The sequence below is a fragment of the Canis lupus genome, chromosome 4 (genome assembly GCF_011100685.1).
Source record: "Canis lupus familiaris isolate Mischka breed German Shepherd chromosome 4, alternate assembly UU_Cfam_GSD_1.0, whole genome shotgun sequence".
In the NCBI taxonomy this organism is placed as follows: domain Eukaryota; kingdom Metazoa; phylum Chordata; class Mammalia; order Carnivora; family Canidae; genus Canis; species Canis lupus.
This window is the reverse complement of record NC_049225.1, coordinates 27,876,731-27,897,981: the sequence shown is the minus strand read 5'-3', so window position 1 is coordinate 27,897,981 and position 21,251 is coordinate 27,876,731. Positions and strand designations below refer to the sequence as shown.

At 42.8% G+C, this 21,251-nt stretch overlaps 1 protein-coding gene and 1 long non-coding RNA gene across 2 annotated transcripts in view; both read left to right on the top strand.

Moving 5' to 3' along the window:
- KCNMA1 (potassium calcium-activated channel subfamily M alpha 1) overlaps positions 1-21,251 on the top strand; it is a 711,483-nt gene that overhangs the window by 385,089 nt on the left and 305,143 nt on the right.
- On the top strand, positions 1,468-21,214 carry LOC119871486. Its single transcript, XR_005358006.1, has 3 exons — positions 1,468-1,525; positions 2,157-2,267; positions 18,204-21,214. It is a non-coding gene; the product is annotated as an uncharacterized LOC119871486 (long non-coding RNA).

Sequence of the window (21,251 nt, the reverse complement as noted above, 5' to 3'; positions counted from 1 at the left end):
CTTTCTGGGTTTCCTGCCAGCCAGTCTGCAAGTCCAATTAAGAAGGTGTCCCAACAGGCCACCACTGCTTTGTGGTTCTCATTTTGCTTTCTTTTTTTTTTTTTTTTAAAGATTTTATTGTTTATTTGAGAGAAAGAGCGAGCGAGCAAGAGAGCATGAGCTGGGGGAGAGGATGGAGAGGGAGAAGCAGACTCCTTACTGAGCCCAATGTAGAGCTCAGTCCTAGGACTCTGGGATCATGACCTGAACTGAAGGCAGAGGCTTAACCAACTGAGCCACCCAGGTGCCCCTGCACTTTCTTTTAAATTTGTTTTAGGGACAGTAGCTTCTCTAACTGGGGAGTGAGGCTGGTAGTAAAGAATGTTAAGGATGACAGTATAGATGGGCAAAGATCACCTGAGAAGATCAAGATGAGCAAGTGGCTGGATCAATGCCACCTGAAAAACCAACACATTCTTTGTTACAACATGGTCTGATGAGAAAAACCATGACCACTCTAAACAGCTTCTGAATTACAGTTTTTTTCAAGCTAAAGAGAAGTGGCATAATTATTTAAATGCAGTGCAATCCTATAGTAGGATACCCTACAGTCCAGTTTATAATGTAAAATGAGATATCTAGAGAATGGCTATCAGCTCCAATCCCTGACCTGGTCTTGGCTTATTAGGCTAACTTTTTTTATTTATTTATTTTTTCTTGGGGGTTGGGGCAACTTTGCCTTGGGAAGCAGAAATGCAGAGTGGAGTCTTCTTTTCCCCAGTGTTTCCCTTCCCTATCTCCCTGAAATCTGGAATCTGGCCAATAGAACAGGAGCCAACTAATCAAGATGTTCCTGGAATCATTACTGTTATCCTAGAAGCCCCAGTAGCCAAAGCTTCTAGAATCATCCCATTGGTATTTACCCTGGGGCAGCCAACTAGACCAGGTAGGACCAGGCTGCTCTTGGGACAGAGAAGATGTGGATATTGCAGCAGGACCTGGTGGCCGGCCGTGCAGGCTCCCTCAGGTCATGTCAGTCACCGTACAGTGATGCAGCTCCACTTTTACGGATTGAAATATTTAGACCTGCTTGTCATATTACTTTGGGAGTAGGGGGCAGTGGGTAAAGTCGATGGGGAAGCAGAGTGTTGGAAGTTTATTTTAATTTAATGTTATTTAATTCAGATTGGATATTTCAATATGATGCTCAAAAAAGATCCTCCTGCTGTCTAATTCATGTGGATTTTCCAGGGACCATACCAACCTGATTGTCTTTGTAGAACCACGAGCTTCACCTGTAACAAAGCCTAAGATGCCTCTCCCAAAGACTGGACAGCAAGTTCCTTACTGATGAGCCTAGATTTTACCTTTTTATCTCTCATGTAGAGAAGATTTTCATTTTGCCCCTTTTGTAGATGAATGCCACATGTTTTCATGTATGTGTTTAATCACCAATAATGCTGCAACGAAGTTGTTTTTTAGGATCATCTTGGGACACCTGAGGAAACAGGGGCACAGGGAAGTGAAGATGCTTGTCTAAAGGAATGTAAGTGACAGAGCTGCAATTCAAACCTGAATTTGTCTGGCTCTAAAATCCAGGCTCTCCCACTCTGCATCATAAAGGTCCAGGTGATACAGTGGTTAGGCAGGTATGGAGTAGTTCATAATACTCTTTTTTTTCTTTTTTTTTTTTTTGGAGAGCAGTGAGGGACATAGATCTCCTTGAGAATTTCATGGAAAATGTTCCTCTGGGTGGGCAGAGAACTGGGAAATACCTCAACTTCACAATTTTGCATATTATTTCTGGGAGTCCATGGGGCCTCTGAAGCCCACCTGGGGATTAGTTAGACCTAGGGAAGTCTCAGGATCCCAGGTTAAGCTAATTAGGATCTTGGGAAGATTTATTAAAAGTAAAAAATTATTCATTAAACATTTTTAAAGAAAAACATTGGGTAATGGGGAGGCCATTTCCAGAAATTTCCTTCCAGCTCTTCAGGAAGAAAGAATAGGGATCAGGACAGGAAGAGGAGAGGAGATGAGTGAGAAGAGGAAACAGGATGGAAGGCATTAAGAAATTATCCAGCAAGCAGTAAAAGCAATTTGCATTGTGAATAATTAAGGCTGTTCAGACCCTACGGACTTGGTTGAAGCACTATTCACAAGCATTTTCTTTTCAGGTTAAAATTAATTGGAGTGTTGGTTTATTTATCTTTTCCCTTGGTGAACCAAATGACTCATCCTGATTTATAAATCTTCTACCTATCCACTCTCCATTAAGATCAGTGGAGGTGAGTGATTGACAATTTTATTGAGCTCCCTGGGGCCATTATTAGTAAGACACTCATGCTGGTGGCCAGATCAGTGGCTCTTAGAGACTTCTCTGGGCAGCAGAAGCTCCAGTTTCTATGAAAAGAAAAAGCAGGTAGCCTCATAAGGTCATTTATGTCTTCAGGTAGAATTTTTAAAAAGATTTTATTATCTATCTATCATCTATCTATCTATCTATCTATGTATTTATTTAAGATAAGAGAGAGAATGAGAGAGAAGGGGGAGGAGCATCAGGAGGGGCAGAGGGAGAGGGAGAGAATCTCAAGCAGAGTCTGCACTGAGCATGGAGTCTGACACGGAGCTCTATGACCCTGAGATCATGACCTGAGCCAAAATCAAGAGTCAGATGCTCGACAGACTAAGCCACCCAGGAGTCCCTGTCCTTAGGTAGACTTCTGGAAGGAAACTGGGATACATGGCTAAGTGGGTAGGGAGGGTTAGATCCAAGAGCTTGGGGATTTTTCTATTAAAAAACTAGATAGAATTTCAAACCCAAGAAGGATCCCTCTGATATAAGCTCTTATTCTTTGTGTTTGGGGAAGATCCCTTGAGACCACTTTATAAGCACAGGAGTGACCAGAATTCCTTCATAGGGCTTATCTCCTCTGCTAGACATTTTTAATCTCCTGAAGTTTCAGAAATAAATACGATGAAACATTTTTCCCAGCTTACCCCTGAGGAAGGTAGAGCATCCATCTCAGGCCCTGTTGGGCAGTCTTTGGAGATACTGGGCTCCCCGGTGATGTAGAGGCCCCAGAGCACATGGCTACTCCTCAGGCTCTAGATTCTGAGCACGCCAGGTATACTCTCAGCTCTGGTCCGGAGCAGTAGGGTGACCTTGAGCAAGTGCTTAAATTAAAGCACAGTTTTGGTGTCGAAGTACCTGCCATGTTTAGGGGATTAGAACAGTGCCTTCAGGGAGAGTTATTACAGTTATTTACATTCTGAGCTTCAGGTGTCCCACTTGTAGAATGGAGCTGAAAATATTGGGTTGTCATGAGGATAATGAGATAAAGCAGCGAGTGTACTTAAAAGAGTGTGAGGTAGATCATGCCTGTTCCGCCAGTGTTTGGCAGCAGTGGATCGTAGCTCCAATGACAGGAAACAGACCTGGGGGATCTTGGCAGTTCCCACATAGATTGGGGTTACTGAGAAACCTTATAGGGGTAGAAGCTTTAAAAATGCTGCTCTTTACCTGCTATATCCTATGTAGCTTCAGGTAGTGTCAACGTGTATAAGGCCCAGAACAACACACTTCGTGGTACCCAAGGTGCCAGGGAATTCCTAGAATTCCATTCCTGAGCTTATACTTCCTGGGTTTAGGATTTGTCCTTCTCCCATTCAAGCACAGTGAACCTGTGTGCATGTGCCTTTGTATATTAAGTTTCTGGTGCCAGCTTTACTGCTAATAGTGCTTCGAAGAAATGAATGTATTAGGCTCTTCTTAGACAAATTGCATCAAGATTGTCTTATGCTGATGGGAAGCGAAAAGAAATCAGGGCCTCTCTCTAGGCCTTGTGGGCTAAAAGGGTAAAATTAATTTATTAAGTATGTCTGTGAAGTAAAAGCTCTGGAGGCGTGACTCCAGGGCTGATTCAGGGGACGGCAGTGATACAGAGTACTGATTGTCCCGAGATGAGGTGAACCAGGCAAGTGGGCACTTTGAGTGCAGAGGATATGAAAGAGCTTGAGATGAAAAAAAATTTAATACCTTTTTTTAAAAAGGAAAAAGAAATAGTCTCATAAATGTTGAAAACTGACCCTACAGTAGAGAAAGGACCTTCTTGAAGTCATGGATATTTATGGGTGATTTGTGGGATTGCATGAAGTGGAATTGTTTCTGGGCTGAAGCAGTCCAACTGTGTGGTGGGGCTTAGACCCCCCTGCAGGGTCTCCTTCAGGGCTTCATGTGAAAATGCCCACAGGAGTCAGGCTGGACGGAATGCAGCAAGGGGCAGTGGGGCCTGGGGGGACCTGTCTGTAGGCCAACTCTAATGAATTATACCCCAGTGGGAACATGGAGCAGGTCTTTCAGATCTTCTATTTATTCAAGTGATTCTGGAAATCCATGTTTTGTTTTAAGGTAACCCTTCTAATTAAAAAACAAAACAAAACATGTGGGTGGCCATTTTGCAACTTTTGGCTGTAGAAGAAGCCAAGGAGCTACCTACTTTGTATGTGCAAGGAGGCCAGAGGTGTCCTCTGGCAATGGGGCAAGCCCCCTCAGCTGTCAAGAGAGAAGGAGACTTTCTCTTGGGGACTCAGAGGGAAATACTCAGCTCCGCTAAGCCTTCTGCTCCCCCCTGACAATGGTGGGCCTAGAATTCCATTCCTGAGCTTATACTTCCTCATCTCTTCTAGGAAGCATCCTCTAGCTTCTTCTAGGAAGCATCTTCTAGCTCTCCTATGGGTTTGAAATATATATATTTAAAGCATTATGGAAATGACTATTATACATAGGGTAGAATCTGGGCAATTTTTTAAAAGATTTTATTTATTCATGAGGGACACACAGAGGCAGAGGCATAGGCAGGCTCTTCGTGGAAGCCCTATGTGGGACTTGATCCCAGGACCCCAGAATCACAACCTGAGCCAAAGGCAGATGTTCCACCACTGAGCCACTAAGTGTCCTGAATCTGGGCACATTTTTAAAGGCTTTAAACAATCTTTTAGTCTCCTGACGTTCCTGCCCACCAAAGGTCCAAGGGGGTTGTGTATATATAGGTTGGTCCCACTTGAAAAGAAAAAAAAAAACTGAATTCAAAACAGAGACTGGGAATTGACTGCTCTCAGCACAAAAGGAGTTTTCTCATTATAAAAGATTCCGCTGCAAGCTTTCATCACAGTGTTCTGGTTGAATTTACAATAGGATTTAGTTTATAAATCAATTTGATCTACACATAATTTTCAGGAAAACATTTGCAGCACAAATTGAGGTGCACCTGCACTTCCTACCGTTTTTTTTTTTCCCCTTCAGTGTCTTTCATTTTCCATTTTTTTTCTGTCTGTGTCATCTTTAAGGATCTCTGCATTTTCAGTCTTGCAGTTCTTGGAGACTTCACAGCAAACTCACATATTGAGTCGAAGGTAGGGAGCTCAGGGGTGGTCCCCAAAACGTTTTCCACAAATGGATCATAATGCCCATTCCTTTAATAGGTACCAGTTGATGTTGGGAGGAAGTGATCACGAGATGGTGGGGGATGATAGGATGGATCTGGCATATACATCTCTGTAGCTGGTACAGGAAACAAATCGGGCTCATTGAAAAAGCCCATAACAAAGGCCTCTGCTCACGAGGTTTTCTCCTCTAATGTGGTGGAATGGGAGACATGGCTTAGAGTCCTGGCTCTGCTGCTCACTGACTTTCTGCCCATTTCCTTGTCTGTAAAATGGGAGCATTATGCTTCCCTTGAAAGACAATTGTTGACAACTAAATGAATGGTGTGTGCAAAGCCAGTATCCACCTTATGGTACTCATTTGGTAAATGCTAGTTCCTTTTTTTTTTTTTTTAATAAGTGAGTTCACAGTTAAAGAAATTCCTTCAAAGAAGTAATTCCTATTTAGAAGGCATGAGGAGGCTGATGCTTAGACCGTACAAAAGGTACCATATTCCATTTTCAGATACAAAAATTAAAACGGTATTTCAACATTTCCAAAAGCAAGAAGTGTCTTTAAAACTGATGGCTTCTTAAGGCTATAATTCACGAAGTTTGTTTCCCTTCTTGATGCTACAAAAAACAGTGGTCCATCTTAGAGATGACAACTTAAGTTCAATAAAATGGGGTCTTTATATTTTTGAAGGTGAGCCTGTCAGACATTACATGTGTAATATATAACTTCTTCCCCTCTTTTTTCTTCTCTTCTTCCTTGTCTTCCTTCTCTGTCGTCTTCTATTGTTTTGTTCATATTAACAGCTTTATTGAGATGTATCTCATATACCTTAAAATTTACCAATTTAAATGGTTCAGTGGTTTTCAGTATAGTCACAGAATTGTGCAACCATCACCACAGTCTGGCTCTAGAACACTTTCAAGTCCTCCAAGAGAAACTGTGTATCCATCATCACTCATCCCCACTTCCTGCCCTCAATCCTCACAACCCTAGGCAACCACTAATCTACTTTCTTTCTTATGGATTGGCCTATGATGAATATTTCACATAAACAGAATCTTAGAATACATGGCCTTTTGTGACTCACTTCTTTCACTTAGTATAATATTTCCAAGGTTCATCCATGTTGTACCATGTATTAGTATTCCACTCCAGATAATATTCCAGATAATATTCCACTGCATGGATATGCCAAAGTCTGTTTCTCCATTCATCTGTTGATGGACATTTAGGTTGATTCTACATTTTGTCAATTATGGGTAATATTTCTGTGAACATTTGTGTATAGGATTTTGTGTGGATGTATGCTTTTATTTCTTTTGAGTGCATACTTAGTAATGGAATTACGGGGTCACCTGATGTTTTCATCAGCATGGGCTGCCATAGCAAAATACCTTATACTGGGTGGCTTAACGCACATTTATTTCTGATATTTCTGGAGGCTGGGAAGTCCAAGATCAAGGTGCCAACATGGGCTTCTAGTGAGAGCCCTCTTTTTGGCTTGCAGACCTTCTCATGGCAAACTGTCTTGTGTCTGTTCTTATAAGGGCACTGATCCCATCATGACAACCCCACTTACATGACCTCATCGAAACCTAATTATCTCCCAAAGCCCCCATCCAAATACCATCAGCTTCAACATGGGAATTTTGGGGAATCGCAAGTCAGTCTGTGGTGTGCTCTCTGCTTAACATTCGAAATAACTTTTAGCTTCTTTTATTATGAACTCTGTTTTGTCCCCAGCTTTTATAGTGATCTTTATGAGTTTACTATGAGGTGGTGACTCCGCAGCTTGCAGATGCAAACACTGTGGCCATTCATCTATTCATTCAATGGAAACTTAATTATCTGATCAGTGCTGGAGGCTGTAAATCAGTGAGCCAGTAAACGTAATCAGGGGATGCTTATAATCTAGTAGGGGAGACAGGCAAAAAAAAAAAAAAGCAAATTAAAACAGATGAATATTAAAAGTCAATTTTAATCTGTAATCATGCTCTGAAGACAAGAGAGAACAACAGGCCAAAGATGGTGGTGGCTTGACTGAATGGGTGGTAAAGCAGAGGAGTTAATGAGAAAGATATTTTGGGTGGGTCTCACTGATGGGCTAGATGTAGAGTGAAGGAAAAGGAGGAATCATGGGACCTTGTAGGTGTTTCACTTGATTAACAACTTAAGGGTGCTGCCATTTACTGAGAAGGAAAGGGCTGCATTGGAGGATAAGTTGTCTGTTGAGAAATTAGGATCTCATGGATGCGTTAAAATTGAGAAGTCTGTGAGACATGGAATAGGAAGTTAGATGTGAGAGCCCAGAACTGGGAAGAAAGTCTGGGCTGGAGTTATACTTTCAGAAAATATAAAGATGAGTTTGAACTCATGGGAATGTATTGCATCACTTAGGAGAAAGAGAAGAATGTGGCTGGGGTTGGCGGGGGAGGTGGGGTGCGGGAGGGAGGAGCACCCCCCTGTAGAGGCTGGGTAAAGCAGGAACAACCTGGATGGGAAACAAAGAGCACATCACCTGCAGGGTTGGGATGGCGGGAGCCTGGGGAGGAGTGTGTTTTGGGGCGGATGAGATAGTCCACTGCCAAATGCACATCAGGGAGGCCAAGGGCCCAGAGTCCCGTGTGGAGTTTGCTACATGGGCATTGCTGGTGTCCTTGCTAAGTGCAGAATTAGCAAGTGAGGGGGGAGGTCAGAGGGAGGTAGACTGAGAGAAGGAGCTTTTCTGGAAATTTGGCTGGCTATGAAAATAAGAAGAGTCAAATGTCTGAGTGGGATGTGAGATCAAGGAATGTTTTTGTTTTGTATAATAATGGGAGATGGCTGAGCAAGTGTTTATTTTGATGCCAGCACTCCAGTGGTGGGGGAGAGATGGCAAGAGCGCAGAGGCAGGCCAGAGCTGATAGAGCATCCATGGAGGGCATGCCCTTTTGGGGAATGAGGGAACCTGGCTCCTGGGAATGAGGAGGCACAGGGGGTGGAGGGGTGGGGGGTGCATACATGCAAACACAGGTTTGGAGGGCTGCGGGCAGGGAATATGGTCAAACTTGATCTGATCTCATGTAGTCTTCTTTCTAATGACAATATGAAGCGAGGCCGTGGGTGGAGCACGATGATGCACAGAAAGGCACGGGAGGCCAGAGAAGGGAAACTATGAAATAGTGGCCTTGGGGAATTGGAAAGCAAACCAATTGAAGAAAAGGAGCAGCTGGCCAGTTAGTGCTGAGTGTCAGTTTGCAGTGTGAGATCATGAATTTATAGTAAAAACAGTCATTTCAGTTGTGTGGTTTTATCCAGGGGTTTTAGCCCCACGGGGGCTGGTTGGAACAGAGGAAGAGTCCAGCCCATCTTGGGGAAGGGGCGGAGGGTGGTGATAATGCTGGGCTGGGGGAATCAGGCTGGACAGCCCAGTCATGAGGCAGGGCATGGAGCAAATGCCTGGCGGGGTGGTTGGCAATGTAGTTGACAATTTGGAGGTTTCCTGGAGGCTGAAGAAAGATGCCAGAGGGGAGCTCCTGAGCAGGTGAGCCCACAGAGTGAGAGGCTGTGGGTGAAGGACTGGGGATCTGAGGTGGCGACAGCGGGTGCTTTGTAGCTGCTGCTGCTGCTGCTGACCAGGTCCAGAGCATGACCATGGAGGTGGGTGGGGGGCGTGCAGAGGGGGTGTAGGTCATGGACGGTTAGCAGAGCAAGGAACCAAGAGTCCAGCATTCCCATGGTTCATCAATGTCGTAATTATAAAGATGATAGGAGCTGGAGAGGATGGGGAAGACTGTGAACTGGGAGCTGGGGCCCCATCCATGATCATTAGCTTCACTTCTAATTGAGTGTGGGGTTCTTATGTCCCGATTACAATTTTGAACTTAAAATTGACGTATGGGAATGAAAGTGTCAGAGATTCAAGTTGGTCCCTTGAAGCTTCTGCTTTATGTTCTTTTTAAAAATGTATTTATTCATTAGAGAGAGAGAGAGAGAATGGACAGGAGGGGCAGAGAGAGTGTGGAGCCTGATGCGGGGCTGAGATCAGGACCTGAGATCAGGACCTGAGTCAAAACCAAGAGTCAGGTGCAGAACTGACCGTGCCACCAAGGCGCCCCCATTCTTCTGCTTTGTTTTAAGGATGATTGTTTTGATGACCTGGTCCTTCAAGATGTGGGTGTCTCTGCTCTCACAAGTACTTTCTTCATGCTAGCTCTGCTGCAGCCTCAGATTAACACAGAGCATAGGCATGGAGGGTTAGATTAATGAGATGACGATGAATAAGAATTCCAAGCCTCGATACTGACAACTACTTTCCAGGTCTTCAACCTTAGCTGCATTTCCCACATGCAGGACTAAAGCTGTTCTTCCTCTTTGCAGGGTACCCTGCGAATTATACCACATTGTTACACATCATAATTGTATCATTGCACGTCATAACAATGGGATTTCAACAGTTATTATTGCACATTCTAATTATGTGATTACTCAGTCTTTCACCAAATTATGTAATTACATTTAATTATACCAATTGCACAAATAAACGATAGTCAACTACGAATTACTTAAAATAAAATCCAGAACTGTGCATACGTTGGCAATCGCCCTGAAAACAAGAATAGGAAACAAGAAAGGGGGAAGGCTTTATGGAACCAATTAGCAAGTGAAAGGAATGATGTGATCGGGGCAGATCTTTAAGGATCTTGGCAGGAGATCTGGAAGTTTCCTGTCATTTTTCTCTCCAACAGAGTGGTGGTAGGAATTGAGGTCGTTGAAGTCAAGAATACTGATGCACTGTTGTTATGTCTGGAAGAGGAGGTGCCCCTATTTCCTGAATAAAGAAGAGGAGAGAGAAAGAGTGAGCAAAGAGCAAGAGATACTGATGGGAGAGGGAGGGAGAGAAGCTGAGAGGGAGAAGGAAGAAGAGGGGAGAGGGAGGAGCAAAGGGACAGCCAGGAGAGGGGAGAAAGAGAACAAGTTAGACATTTAGTAATTAAAAATAGTACAGTATTGGTGTACCTGGGTGGTGCAGTCGTTAGTTAAGCATCCAACTCTCTTCAGCTCAGGTTGTGATTGCAGGGTCATGGGATGGAATCCACACTGGGTGTGGAGCCTGCTTGAGATCCTCTCTTTTTCTGCCCCTCCTGCTCGTGCTGTCTCTTTCTCTCTCTCTCAAAAGAAAAATATAGTATCACTTAAGGTGGAGCATAGAATCAGTGCTAAGAGAATTCATATTTATTATTTAAACTTTAGTCCTTGGGATCCCTGGGTGGTGCAGCGGTTTAGCACCTGCCTTTGGCCCAGGGCGCGATCCTGGAGACCCGGGATCGAATCCCACATCAGGCTCCCAGTGCATGGAGCCTGCTTCTCCCTCTGCCTATGTCTCTGCCTCTCTCTGTGTGTGTGTGTGACTATCATAAATAAATAAAAATTAAAAAAAAAAACTTTAAAAAATTAAATTCTTTAAGAAAAAATAAAAAAATAAACTTTAGTCCTTATCTGACCCACTCTGATTTTTTTCTGTCCATTACCCTTAGTTTAGTTCCCCAAACTCCTTCTGAGGTTGTTACCTGAAGCTAGAACTTTAGGACTGACCATCTGTCACATTCGAGACTACATTTGTGAGACCAAAACATAATAGGAGAGAAACTCACTATTCGGAGCAGCAAATAAGTACCATCCTCGTCATGGTTCCTCATGCACATTGCCCTTGGTTGGAGGGTAATTGGAGTGCCTACAAAAACTTGAGGTTGTATCACAGGGACCAGTTGTTTCTATGGAGATATCCCAGAGGGGTGGTCTTGTCTGGGAACAGGTTTTCTCTGACGCAGGTCACAGAGCCAGAGGAGAGACCAGTGGTTATTGCACCCCAATCAGTTTTCTCAGCTCGTCTATGCCTCGGAGAAGGGCTACCCTAGGGCTTCTGGAGAGGAGAGGCAGAGAGCACTCTGGGGAGGTGGGACCGTGCATGCATCTGGGAGAGTGGGCCCGCCGCATTTGCGCTCTTACAAAGAGATATAATTGGTAGGTGCCATTTAAGCGTATATATACTTAGGGAAAATTACCCACTGGGCTTGGCTGAGTAACCACTGAGCACCAGAATTGCTCAGCATCTGCCCCAGGATCCTACAGCAGTTGACAGGATGAGGATTACTTCAAAAGTACACATAATGGCTGGGGTGAGTACTTAACACAGCTATAAAAATAAGTCTCTATGCTATTGAGGGTCAGGTTGGAGGTTCAATGTACTTGGTTAGCTTTTTCCTGTACATTAAAAATGAACAAAGCGCACAGCCACAATAAACAAATGAGGAAAAGTGTGCTTTTAAATCTAAAGTGTAGGCAAATTGAATTTAAATAAAATATTTTTTTAAAAAGATTTATTTATTTATTTACTTATTTATTTATTTATGATAGACATAGAGAGAGAGAGAGAGAGAGAGAGAGAGAGGCAGAGACACAGGAGGAGGGAGAAGCAGGCTCCATGCCGGGAGCCCGACGTGGGACTCCAGGATCGCACCCTGGGCCAAAGGCAGGCGCTAAACCGTTGAGCTACCCAGGGATCCCCAATAAAATATTTTTTAAAAGCCCTTAATTATAATGCTAAAAAATAAAATAATAATTAAAGTAAAATAAAATAAGATATAATGAAGGCATGTTAATGCCTTCGCCGGTGAGTTTGTGGAAGCCTCTTTTGTGGAAGCCTCTGAGATGGAAGCTAAAGAACCTTAAATCTAAACAAGGGCACCTGTCCTGCGGTTTCTCCATAGCTCCCGGACTGTGTTTCATTTTTGCTCTGTTACACTGGACATTCATTCCTGCGTGGAGGGTCAATGCCTATTGTGGGGAACCCTGAGCTATGGGAGAGGGCACCTAAGGTAGGGTGGTGGAGTTATGTGGGGAATTTGGAACTAAGAGAGAAGAGTTGGGCTGGAGCTCTGTAGCCCAAATATCTCTTTCCTCATCTCCCCAAATCCACCAGATCAAGTAAGGTTAAGCCGATGCTTATCAGCAGGTTTGCAATGGCATTGCATCTCGCTCTCCACTTCCCTTGTCAGAAACTTGGAGCATGTAAAGCAGAAGATGTGCAGCCAGAGCTGTTTTCTAAATGAGAGTGAAAGAAGCATAAGCAGTTTACACAAACAAGTCAACTTGCTGAGCTGCTATAATCTGCATTCCAGGTTCTTAGCCCAGAGCTGGTCATCCCTGGCTTGCCCTTTTAAACAGAAATGCCAATGCAAAGATGGAAGTGGAACATACTGATGTATACAGGCATGAGCTGGAACTGGCATCAGTCCTACAGAGGTGCTTCCCCGTTTAAGCATCCATGGTATGCATGTAATCCTGGCTAGAAGAAGCTCAAGGAAAGAGAGTCTACAAAATGCACCTCATAAATGTACGGAGCACCACACAGCTTGAATGGTTACCAGCAAAGATGGGAGGGGAAGGCCGCCATGTGGCCAATGAAACAGCCATTCATTCAGTATTTATCAGATGGTCATGAGGTCAGGTGCTGGCTTAGATAGCTATTATTAAGGGATCCTGACTTCAGTTCTGGTTTGCTTTCTCTAGGCCCATAAGCGGTTTCTTAATTTATTGAGAACTTACTATGTGCAACGATAAGCCCTTTATAAACTTACCTTATTATTCTACTCAGTAGCTCTACTGTGTTTTTTAAACTTCAGAAAGTTTAAATAACTTGTCAAGGTCATATGGTTACTAACTGAGATCAGAATGTAAGCCCCTGGTCTGAATCCAGGGCACTTTTTCTTAACTCCAAAATTATACGTCCTGTTGTATGCCAATATATATGGAGTCTTGGACAATTTCCTCATTGTAGCACACTTGGAGTGTGGGAGATTTGCATAGGCGGGCTCAAATTTATTTAGGGGTATTCCTTTATTAATATACATAGTAAGAAGATCTTTGGATTAACACGGAACAGGCTGCCAGTTTCTTATTCAAACGACCTAGAAAAGCAATTGACAAGAAAATGTTCTGTTTTGCCTTCAAGTAAGATTGGAAGTATGTGGTAAATCAAAAGTTATATGTTAAACATCCTCCCAGGTGCATTTATTATAGAATATTAAGTTATCAAGAGACTCCTGTTGGAGAGAGAGATGAAAAATCCCTTGACGTGGGTACAGAAGCCATACATAGGTAGGGACTGACGTGGAAGCAACCTCGTGCTAATGATCATGGTCTGGCAAGAGAAACAGCATATGAATTCCTTGTTTGCTTTTGTTCCTTCCCTTGATCCTCCATTTGTTTTTAAATTCATTTAGCAAAGCTTCCTGAGTACCTACCATGCATGTCTCAGGCACCAGGTTAGGCTCTGGTGAAGCAATAAACAAGACACATAAGTTTTCTGCTTTCATGGAGCTTCCAGTAGAAATGGACAAAAATTGGGGGCTTTGGAGGAACAGAAAGAAGGGGAGTGTGGTTGGAGCTTGGTGGGCAAGAAAGAGAGCAATGTGCAGTAAAGGAGACTTCTTTAGAAGCAAAGGAGGCACGTGCCTGGCTGGCTCAGCCGTTGAGTGTCTGCCTTTGGTTCAGGTCGTGATCCTGGGGGTCCTGGGATTGAGTCCCACATTGGGCTTCCCACAGCGCCCTCTCCCTCTACCTGTGTCTCTGTCTCTCCCCCTGCCAGTCTCTCTCTCTCTCTCTCTCTCTCTCTTTCTCTGTCTCTCATGAATAAATAAATAAAATCTTTAAAAAAAAAAAAAAGAAGCAAAAGAGGTCTAATTTGCAGGGAGACCTACCCAAGAGCAGACAGAAGCTTGGTCTGTGGCATTACTTTGAACAATGGCAGCAGCAGGTAGCAGTTAATGAGGCTTTACTAGGTGCCAGCAACCGCGTCTGAGCATTTGTCATATTTTAACTTATTTAAACATCACAACTCCGCTCCAGGAATTTTAAAACACCTCTACTAAGTTGAAAAACAATGAAGTCAATGTCAGGTTGATAATTCTAAGAACTCTAAGTATTCAGCAGGTTAGGACACAGCGACAATTTTAAATTATTTTTTTTCCAGTTTCAGTGATGATGTTGTTCTAATTTATTGCGTTAGCACCAATAGATAATTATTTAGCTGAGGAAAGGTATTTTATATTTGATGGGATTCTTGTTACGCTCTAAATTTAACTAGTGTTCTCCCTCCTTTTGGCGAAACTGGCTCCTTAGTAAATGGGTCCACCAAACGGCTTTGTCTTTTCTCTGTTCACACTATGGTATCATGTTGTTCATAGTTTCATCTGAGCAGAAGTGGTGTTTTGATGCCAACAAATTCGTTGCTACTCATAATAAACAAATATTATCATATCTTTGCTTCTCTACTATTAGTTAGCTCACACAGAACTGCAGATCATCTTTTTAGAATTGATTACACCGAGCATGATGTTTCAGAAGCTCGTGGCAACTTAGAAAATTATTACAATTTCATACCATTTTAGAAAATAATGCTGATTTTTTTTAATCCACTTAATATTTAGGGAGAATGATGACTAGAAGGAGCTGTTCATCAAAATATGTGCTGATTTGAGAGGACAAATTAAAGGAAAGTCAGTGTTAGCTGATTTAAATGCCTGGTTCAGAGATGATCTCAAATAGAACCTTCATCACATGTACAGCATGGGGTGAAAACTGTGCTAGGACCCATCTTCGCTGATGTAAGATTGCATTAAACATTACTGTAGCTTTTGAAAGTTAGAATATATTATTTTCAGATTACTTGAACAATGGAGCATGTTGATTCCTAAACAGTAAGATTAGTCTGTTGGTAAGCAGAATTTTTAGGTTCAGATGTTCATCTCAACTCCTGCCCCCTGTGTTTTTATGAGGACCCTTTAATTTGTTTCTTTCCATTGTTACTTCAACAGTTGATTTTTCGGGTTGTTTCCTGGAGAAGTAGACCAGCAGGAGAGAGCTGAGTTTACTTCCTAACATCTGACTGGCAGAAATCTCTAGAGTTTTAGTTTATGCTGCTACTATGCTTCATGTCGTGTTGGGACCAAGCTTTCTGATCTATAGCACAAACATCTACCATTTGAAGAAAAGAGAGATGAATGGAGACTAATCATCTGAATCATCATCTACATCCTCATATAAAGAAAAAAAGATAACACATCCATTAGTTTAAGAGAAATGAATTTTAATTGGCTTTAAGCATTTATTTTTGTGATGTCTAATGACACAGAGAAATCAAATGCCCTAGTGGGAATTTTTCTCTTACATGATTCAAAATCTCTCACAACCCTCCAGGGGCTTTGGCTTTTCACGGCTTATAGATCAGCTGGTTTCACTGAGTGGTGAATCTTGCTATCTCCAAGACCATCCCCATTTAAGGCTTCGAATCTTCTCCTGGGTGAGAATCACATCTAGGTGAGATAACCTGTAACTGTCCTGGGACACAGGAGGTGTCTGTATATCAGTCCATTGAAGACACTGCACCCTTTAAGGATTGTAGGATTATTGTAGCTGATATAATTGTCATACGATTTAAGTTTTCAATCCATACAGGATCTTGGGGCCATTTAAAGTCATGTCAGAAGATGGGATTTCTCTAGTAGGCTTGGCACCTCCTCTTGATGCTGTGGATTAGTAGTCAGTTTTCCCCGGATCCTTCCATTTCTTCTCTCCATCCTTGTATTTTACTTCTCTTCCCTAAACATCTGTTGAGGACCTCTTGCACAGACATGGTGTTAATGGAAACACAGACATAACAAACAAAGCCTGTCCCGTTAGGGAGCTCACACTCTAGCCAGGATGAGAAGGGGGTGAACAAACAGATAAATGACAACTGCATGAATGATAGGTACCACAAGAGAAGCACTCATAAAGAGAGGGAAAACCCAGGAAAGGGCTTAGTTACCTCCAGGTGAAGGGAGGATCAGGGAAGTCTTCCTGGAGGCAGTGACTACTGATCTGAGTGTTCAAAGGTGGATGAAGAGGAGTTTTCAAGGGAATAGCATGGATGTGAACCAGGAGAGTGAGTTCAGCAGTCTGTTCTTCCTTAGCTGGTGTTCATTCTTACAGATGCCAGTGAGTCATTCTGTGAGTCTCTGTCTTCTCCTGGTTAAGAAATTCCTAAAAGAATTATTGCAGTTAGGATAGGATCCTTGTGCATAGTAGGATTTTCCCAGCTCTTTGGGGAAGAGGTTTGATAACTCATGCGTTTCCAGGGCAAGCTGATCTACTTGTTTATCCTTTAAACAGCTTGAGAAAGGCGGAGGTTCCTGACTCCTTATAAACCCAAACCACTGCAGGTAATAACAGTGTTAGGTTAACAGCAGTGCCACATCTTCTATTTCAGGAAGGATTGAAGTGGCTCTTCCCGGGTTTTCATTTATGAGGCTTCAGTTTCAGGAGATTTTATTCTTTGCACATTTCTCCAATTTTCTTTTGTTCCTAGTAGAGGAAGCTTCTCGGAAAGATAAAGCAGTGGACATGTTCCTTATGAAGTCTTTGGCATTCTAAGGATCCAGCTTTACTGCTTCATTTTGATCTTGACTTTATTTCAATAGAATTGCCATGAACAAGCATTATCGTAGTAGGTAGAGTGGATGGCTAACTGTTGGGTGATTTGGGCGTGCTGCAAAGACCCCTATACCCCAAATATCTCTTTCTTACTTGTGACTTATCTGAAAATCTGTAATTATAAATTCGTTCTTGAAGTCTTTTTGGTTGTCTTTAAAAATCTGAGTAATTTTTAGTATCCCCTTGTACCTTAACTAAGCTGGTATCAGTTATGGGCTCCTTAAGTAAGGCCAGCGCTGAGCTCGAGGAAAGGAAAGAAGTGGAAAAATCAAGATAAAGAGTAGCTTTGTCTGGGACCAGCTTTACGTTACATGATTATTATAACATCAGTAGCATTATTCAATACAGCTTGTTACCTGACATCTGCTTATGTGAATGAATTCTATGGGTGAATTCTAGGAGCTTCCTTATCACATTAATGACCTATACTTATTGACAGTTCATTCTATCTTGAGAGATTGTCTATGATAATTTGCAAAGTTAATAAACGACATCTCTGCTTCAATTAGTGTTCCTCTGAGAAGGGAGGAAGAGAGTTAATATTGATTGATACTTCCAGTCTACCTTATGCCTCTTTTATATCTTTTTTGGATTGGACATGGTACTGTGCGTGTAACGTGCCAAATAAATATTTTTTAAAGAAATCCGTTCATATATTTTTTGGAGGCTCGTAATCACCACTGATGGGCTACTAACCTGACACCTGACTAAAGTAACACCAAGCAGGCAAAGTAACTGATTGTTTTGTTTTTATAACTTTATTTTGAAATGGTTTAAGGTTCTCAAGAAGTTGCAGAAACAATGCAGAGTTTCTGCGTACCCTTATTCCAACATACAGTAGCATGTTACATAGCCACAGCACATTGTCGAAACCAGGAAATTGACTTCACCACAACACTGTACTCAGGTGTGGACCTTTTTTAGGGTTTTGCCCATTTTTAGAAGCCCCCTATTTTCTGTATTGTTTGAGGACATCCTATCATTTGGGATTTATCATTTTCCTTCCCGATCAGAAGATAGTTATCTCCCATCAGCGCTAAGAAACTCCCTTGTGAAAAACTAATTTTTTAGAAGAGAAATGAACAAATGGAAAAACATACCCCCGAATTTACACAAGGTCACATTGAATCAATTTTTAAAATGGCATTAATTTCAGAATGACTTAGACCGAGGTTTAAAATCCACTAAAAACCAACTGTTATTCAGCAAACTACTTGTAAATACTGTATGTGTGGGTTTTTTTTAAAAAAATCATGTTTTCTTTTTTTAGCTTCTCCAAATACAAGCATCCTCCAGAGCCTTGGTCAGTTCTGTTGATCACACTGTAAATGTGCTACCTACTGAAAAAGTTACTCTCACTCTGATGCTCATCTGAAATCGCACCCAGATGCATACATACGGAGGTGCACACAGTCATCCCTGTTCTTGGCAGAAGCCCAGACCTTGAAAGGAGCAGGTGAAGCAGATCAACTTCCTGAGTCGCTAGGAAAGACGGCGGGGACGTGAACAGGCACCCTGAGCTCTTGCAAATTCCCATTCGGTTTCTGTCTGATAGACAACAGGGAGAGTAATGGGGCAGAGGTGATGACTCCCTGATGCTGCTTGATGCTGTCACCATTTTGTGGAGTTGGGTGTGTGTATGTTTTTTTACCTACTGGGGCGGCAGTAGGGGGAGAACAGCTTGTGTTGGGTAATCATCTTTTTACTCAGCTGGGAGAGAAAAGGAGAGGCATTAGGTAGCTGAGAAACATTCACCCTCTTCCCAGACAAGACATACTTACTCCTTCCTCCGTTCTTCAGAGGCAACAGACCCCTAGGTGGGACCTTTTATCTTAGCTTTAGTTAAGACCTATTACAGTCTTCTTTGGAATCTGTCCCTGCGGCAGCAGCTGCCCCACAAAGATGCCTTCCTGCTGAGCTGCCCATTTCCTTGAGTGTCTGCTAATTACGCAGCAGCAGTCACTTTAGACGGTCCCAGTCGGGCCTTCTGCCTTGAGTTCAGCTCATCATGTTTTCTTCTTCTCAAGTTCCCAGTGCAGAGGGCTCACGTCCCCCCAGGTCAGCATTTGTACTCTGGTCCTGGCTTCCAACTGGAATGCACTTGGAACAAATGAGAACCCACCAAGGAAGTAGGGCCACAGGGTCACAACAGTATACAAGCAGACCAGTTCTGTGTCTGCCTCATCGGCTGAGGGTACAACGTCCCACCACATTTGTCCTTGAAAGTTGGGCTAACAAAGCACCACACTTAATAACTTCTAAAGGGAGAGCACATGCTCACACATGGCTCTCTCCCTCTTGCTGTCTTGACTCCAACTGAAAGAAAGCCGCACCCCTCAACCCTCATGTTCTCAGCAGCCGTCTGAGATCTGAGGGAATTTAGGTCTCTAAAGAAAGACTGGATCATGATGCTCCTAGAAGCCTAGATGCACAAAGGGTTTGATAGAACATTTAGAAGACAGTGGGGTAGGATGCGTGGTGGTATCGCTAACCAAGGTCTTTAGACAATGAGCAGAGGAGGTGAAGGCAGAAGAGATGTTAGCTGTAACTCTTGCCTAGGTGTGCTCACATGTAAGTTGTCTAGAATCTTTGACAAGGGTCTAGGATGTTCACGTGCCTTCCTGCATTCAAGGTACTGAAATCTGTCCAGTGTATATAGATTTGAAGCCTAATTCAGAGACTGCTCTCCAAAGAAGCTGAGAGAATGGCTTCTTAATAGGGTAGGTCCTTTCCAAAAATGAAGAGACACATGCCCTGTGACACAGACTGTAATGGCGGGGAGGGCCACAGAAGGAGACGTAGCCACGTGGTTAGGTGCCTGCCATAGTAAGACTGGGGGTAAAACCCCTTTCCCTCAGGACACCTGATAGCATCCTCCCCTGAAGAAGGGGCATTTTCCAGGATCTTAGGATGCTTTGCACTGCAGCAACAGTTTTTATCTTATTATCTCCATAGGTGACCTTTATTCCTTTGGAATTTAATTTGACTAATTAACCTCTTTGCCCCCGCCCCCATGTGCTCCTGCTTCTGATTCCTTCTCCGCATCATTACCGGGGTTGACTTCCTATGAAAGGTCATGGCCTTATTCTCCTGCATTTAAGCTTCTGTAGGATAAGATGAAGCCTAGACATGCTACCACCAAGGTACATTTGCAGTCTCTGTCTGACCCCATTTCTTGCTGATCCTACAGTCTACTTAGTCTCCCGTCATATGGAGGCCCCTCCCTCCATTCCCAGGATGCACTGTGTGCTCTCTTGCCTCCACGTTTCTGCCCACACTTATCCCTCTGCTTCAGTATATTATCCTGCCTTCTGTCTCTGACAGATTTTACTCATGACTCATAATCCACCTCAAAAGTTTGGCAGAGGCCACCTTTTCCAGAGCCCTTGGTTTCTTATCTGTATTTGACTACTAATGATCGTAATAGCTAAAATGACACAGCATTCTCCATGTGCCAGCGACTAACAGAACAGTTAGCATTGACTAACTCATTTATTCCTCTCAACAATCTGAGGAGGTGGATATTCTTTGCATTTTATACACGAGGAGGCTGAGGTCCAGAGAGATTAAACAACATGCCTACGGTTCTTCGGTAGATTTTTGAAGCAACGCACTGTTGCATATATATGCTTCCAGAAATTAAAATCTAGGTAGGCTCTTCTACTACATGGAAAAGGACCGAAGAACAGGAACCATGTTTGATTGAATTTTGTGTCCCCCAAACTAGCATAGTGCCTATCTCAAAAGAACCTTGGAAAAAAAAAAAAAATATGTAGTAAATAAAAATATGGCCAAAAAAAAAAAAATATGTAGTAAATAAAAATATGGCCAAAAAAAAAAAAAATATGTAGTAAATAAAAATATGGCCAAAAAAAAAAAAAAAAAAGAACCTTGGAGAAATTTATTGAATGAATGTATGGACTATTATAGTCTTGTTTCAAACTATAATCTTTTTGAAAACATGTCATTCAACTTAAGCCTATAGGTTTTTAAGCAGAGAGAATGAGTTGTGACCAAGTGGAAACAGCTGCACCTTCAGGCGCGGGGAGGCTGGTGCAGGGAGCAGCCCTGTACTCCTTCCCTACCTGCATCCATTCACATGTTGCAGTGGTGCTCGAGTCTTGATGGATGGTCAGCTCTCAGGGAGCATGTGAGGCCGAGACAGCACCCTGCTCCTTCACGAGGAGCCCATGTCCCCCCCAATCCCCACCCTGGGGCTGTGATCATACCTATAGAGGAGAAGACTGAGCTCCAGGAGCCATTTTGAGATGAGTGCCTGTTTTCCTCCCACTATTTCCAATCAGAACCAGGGGGGAAA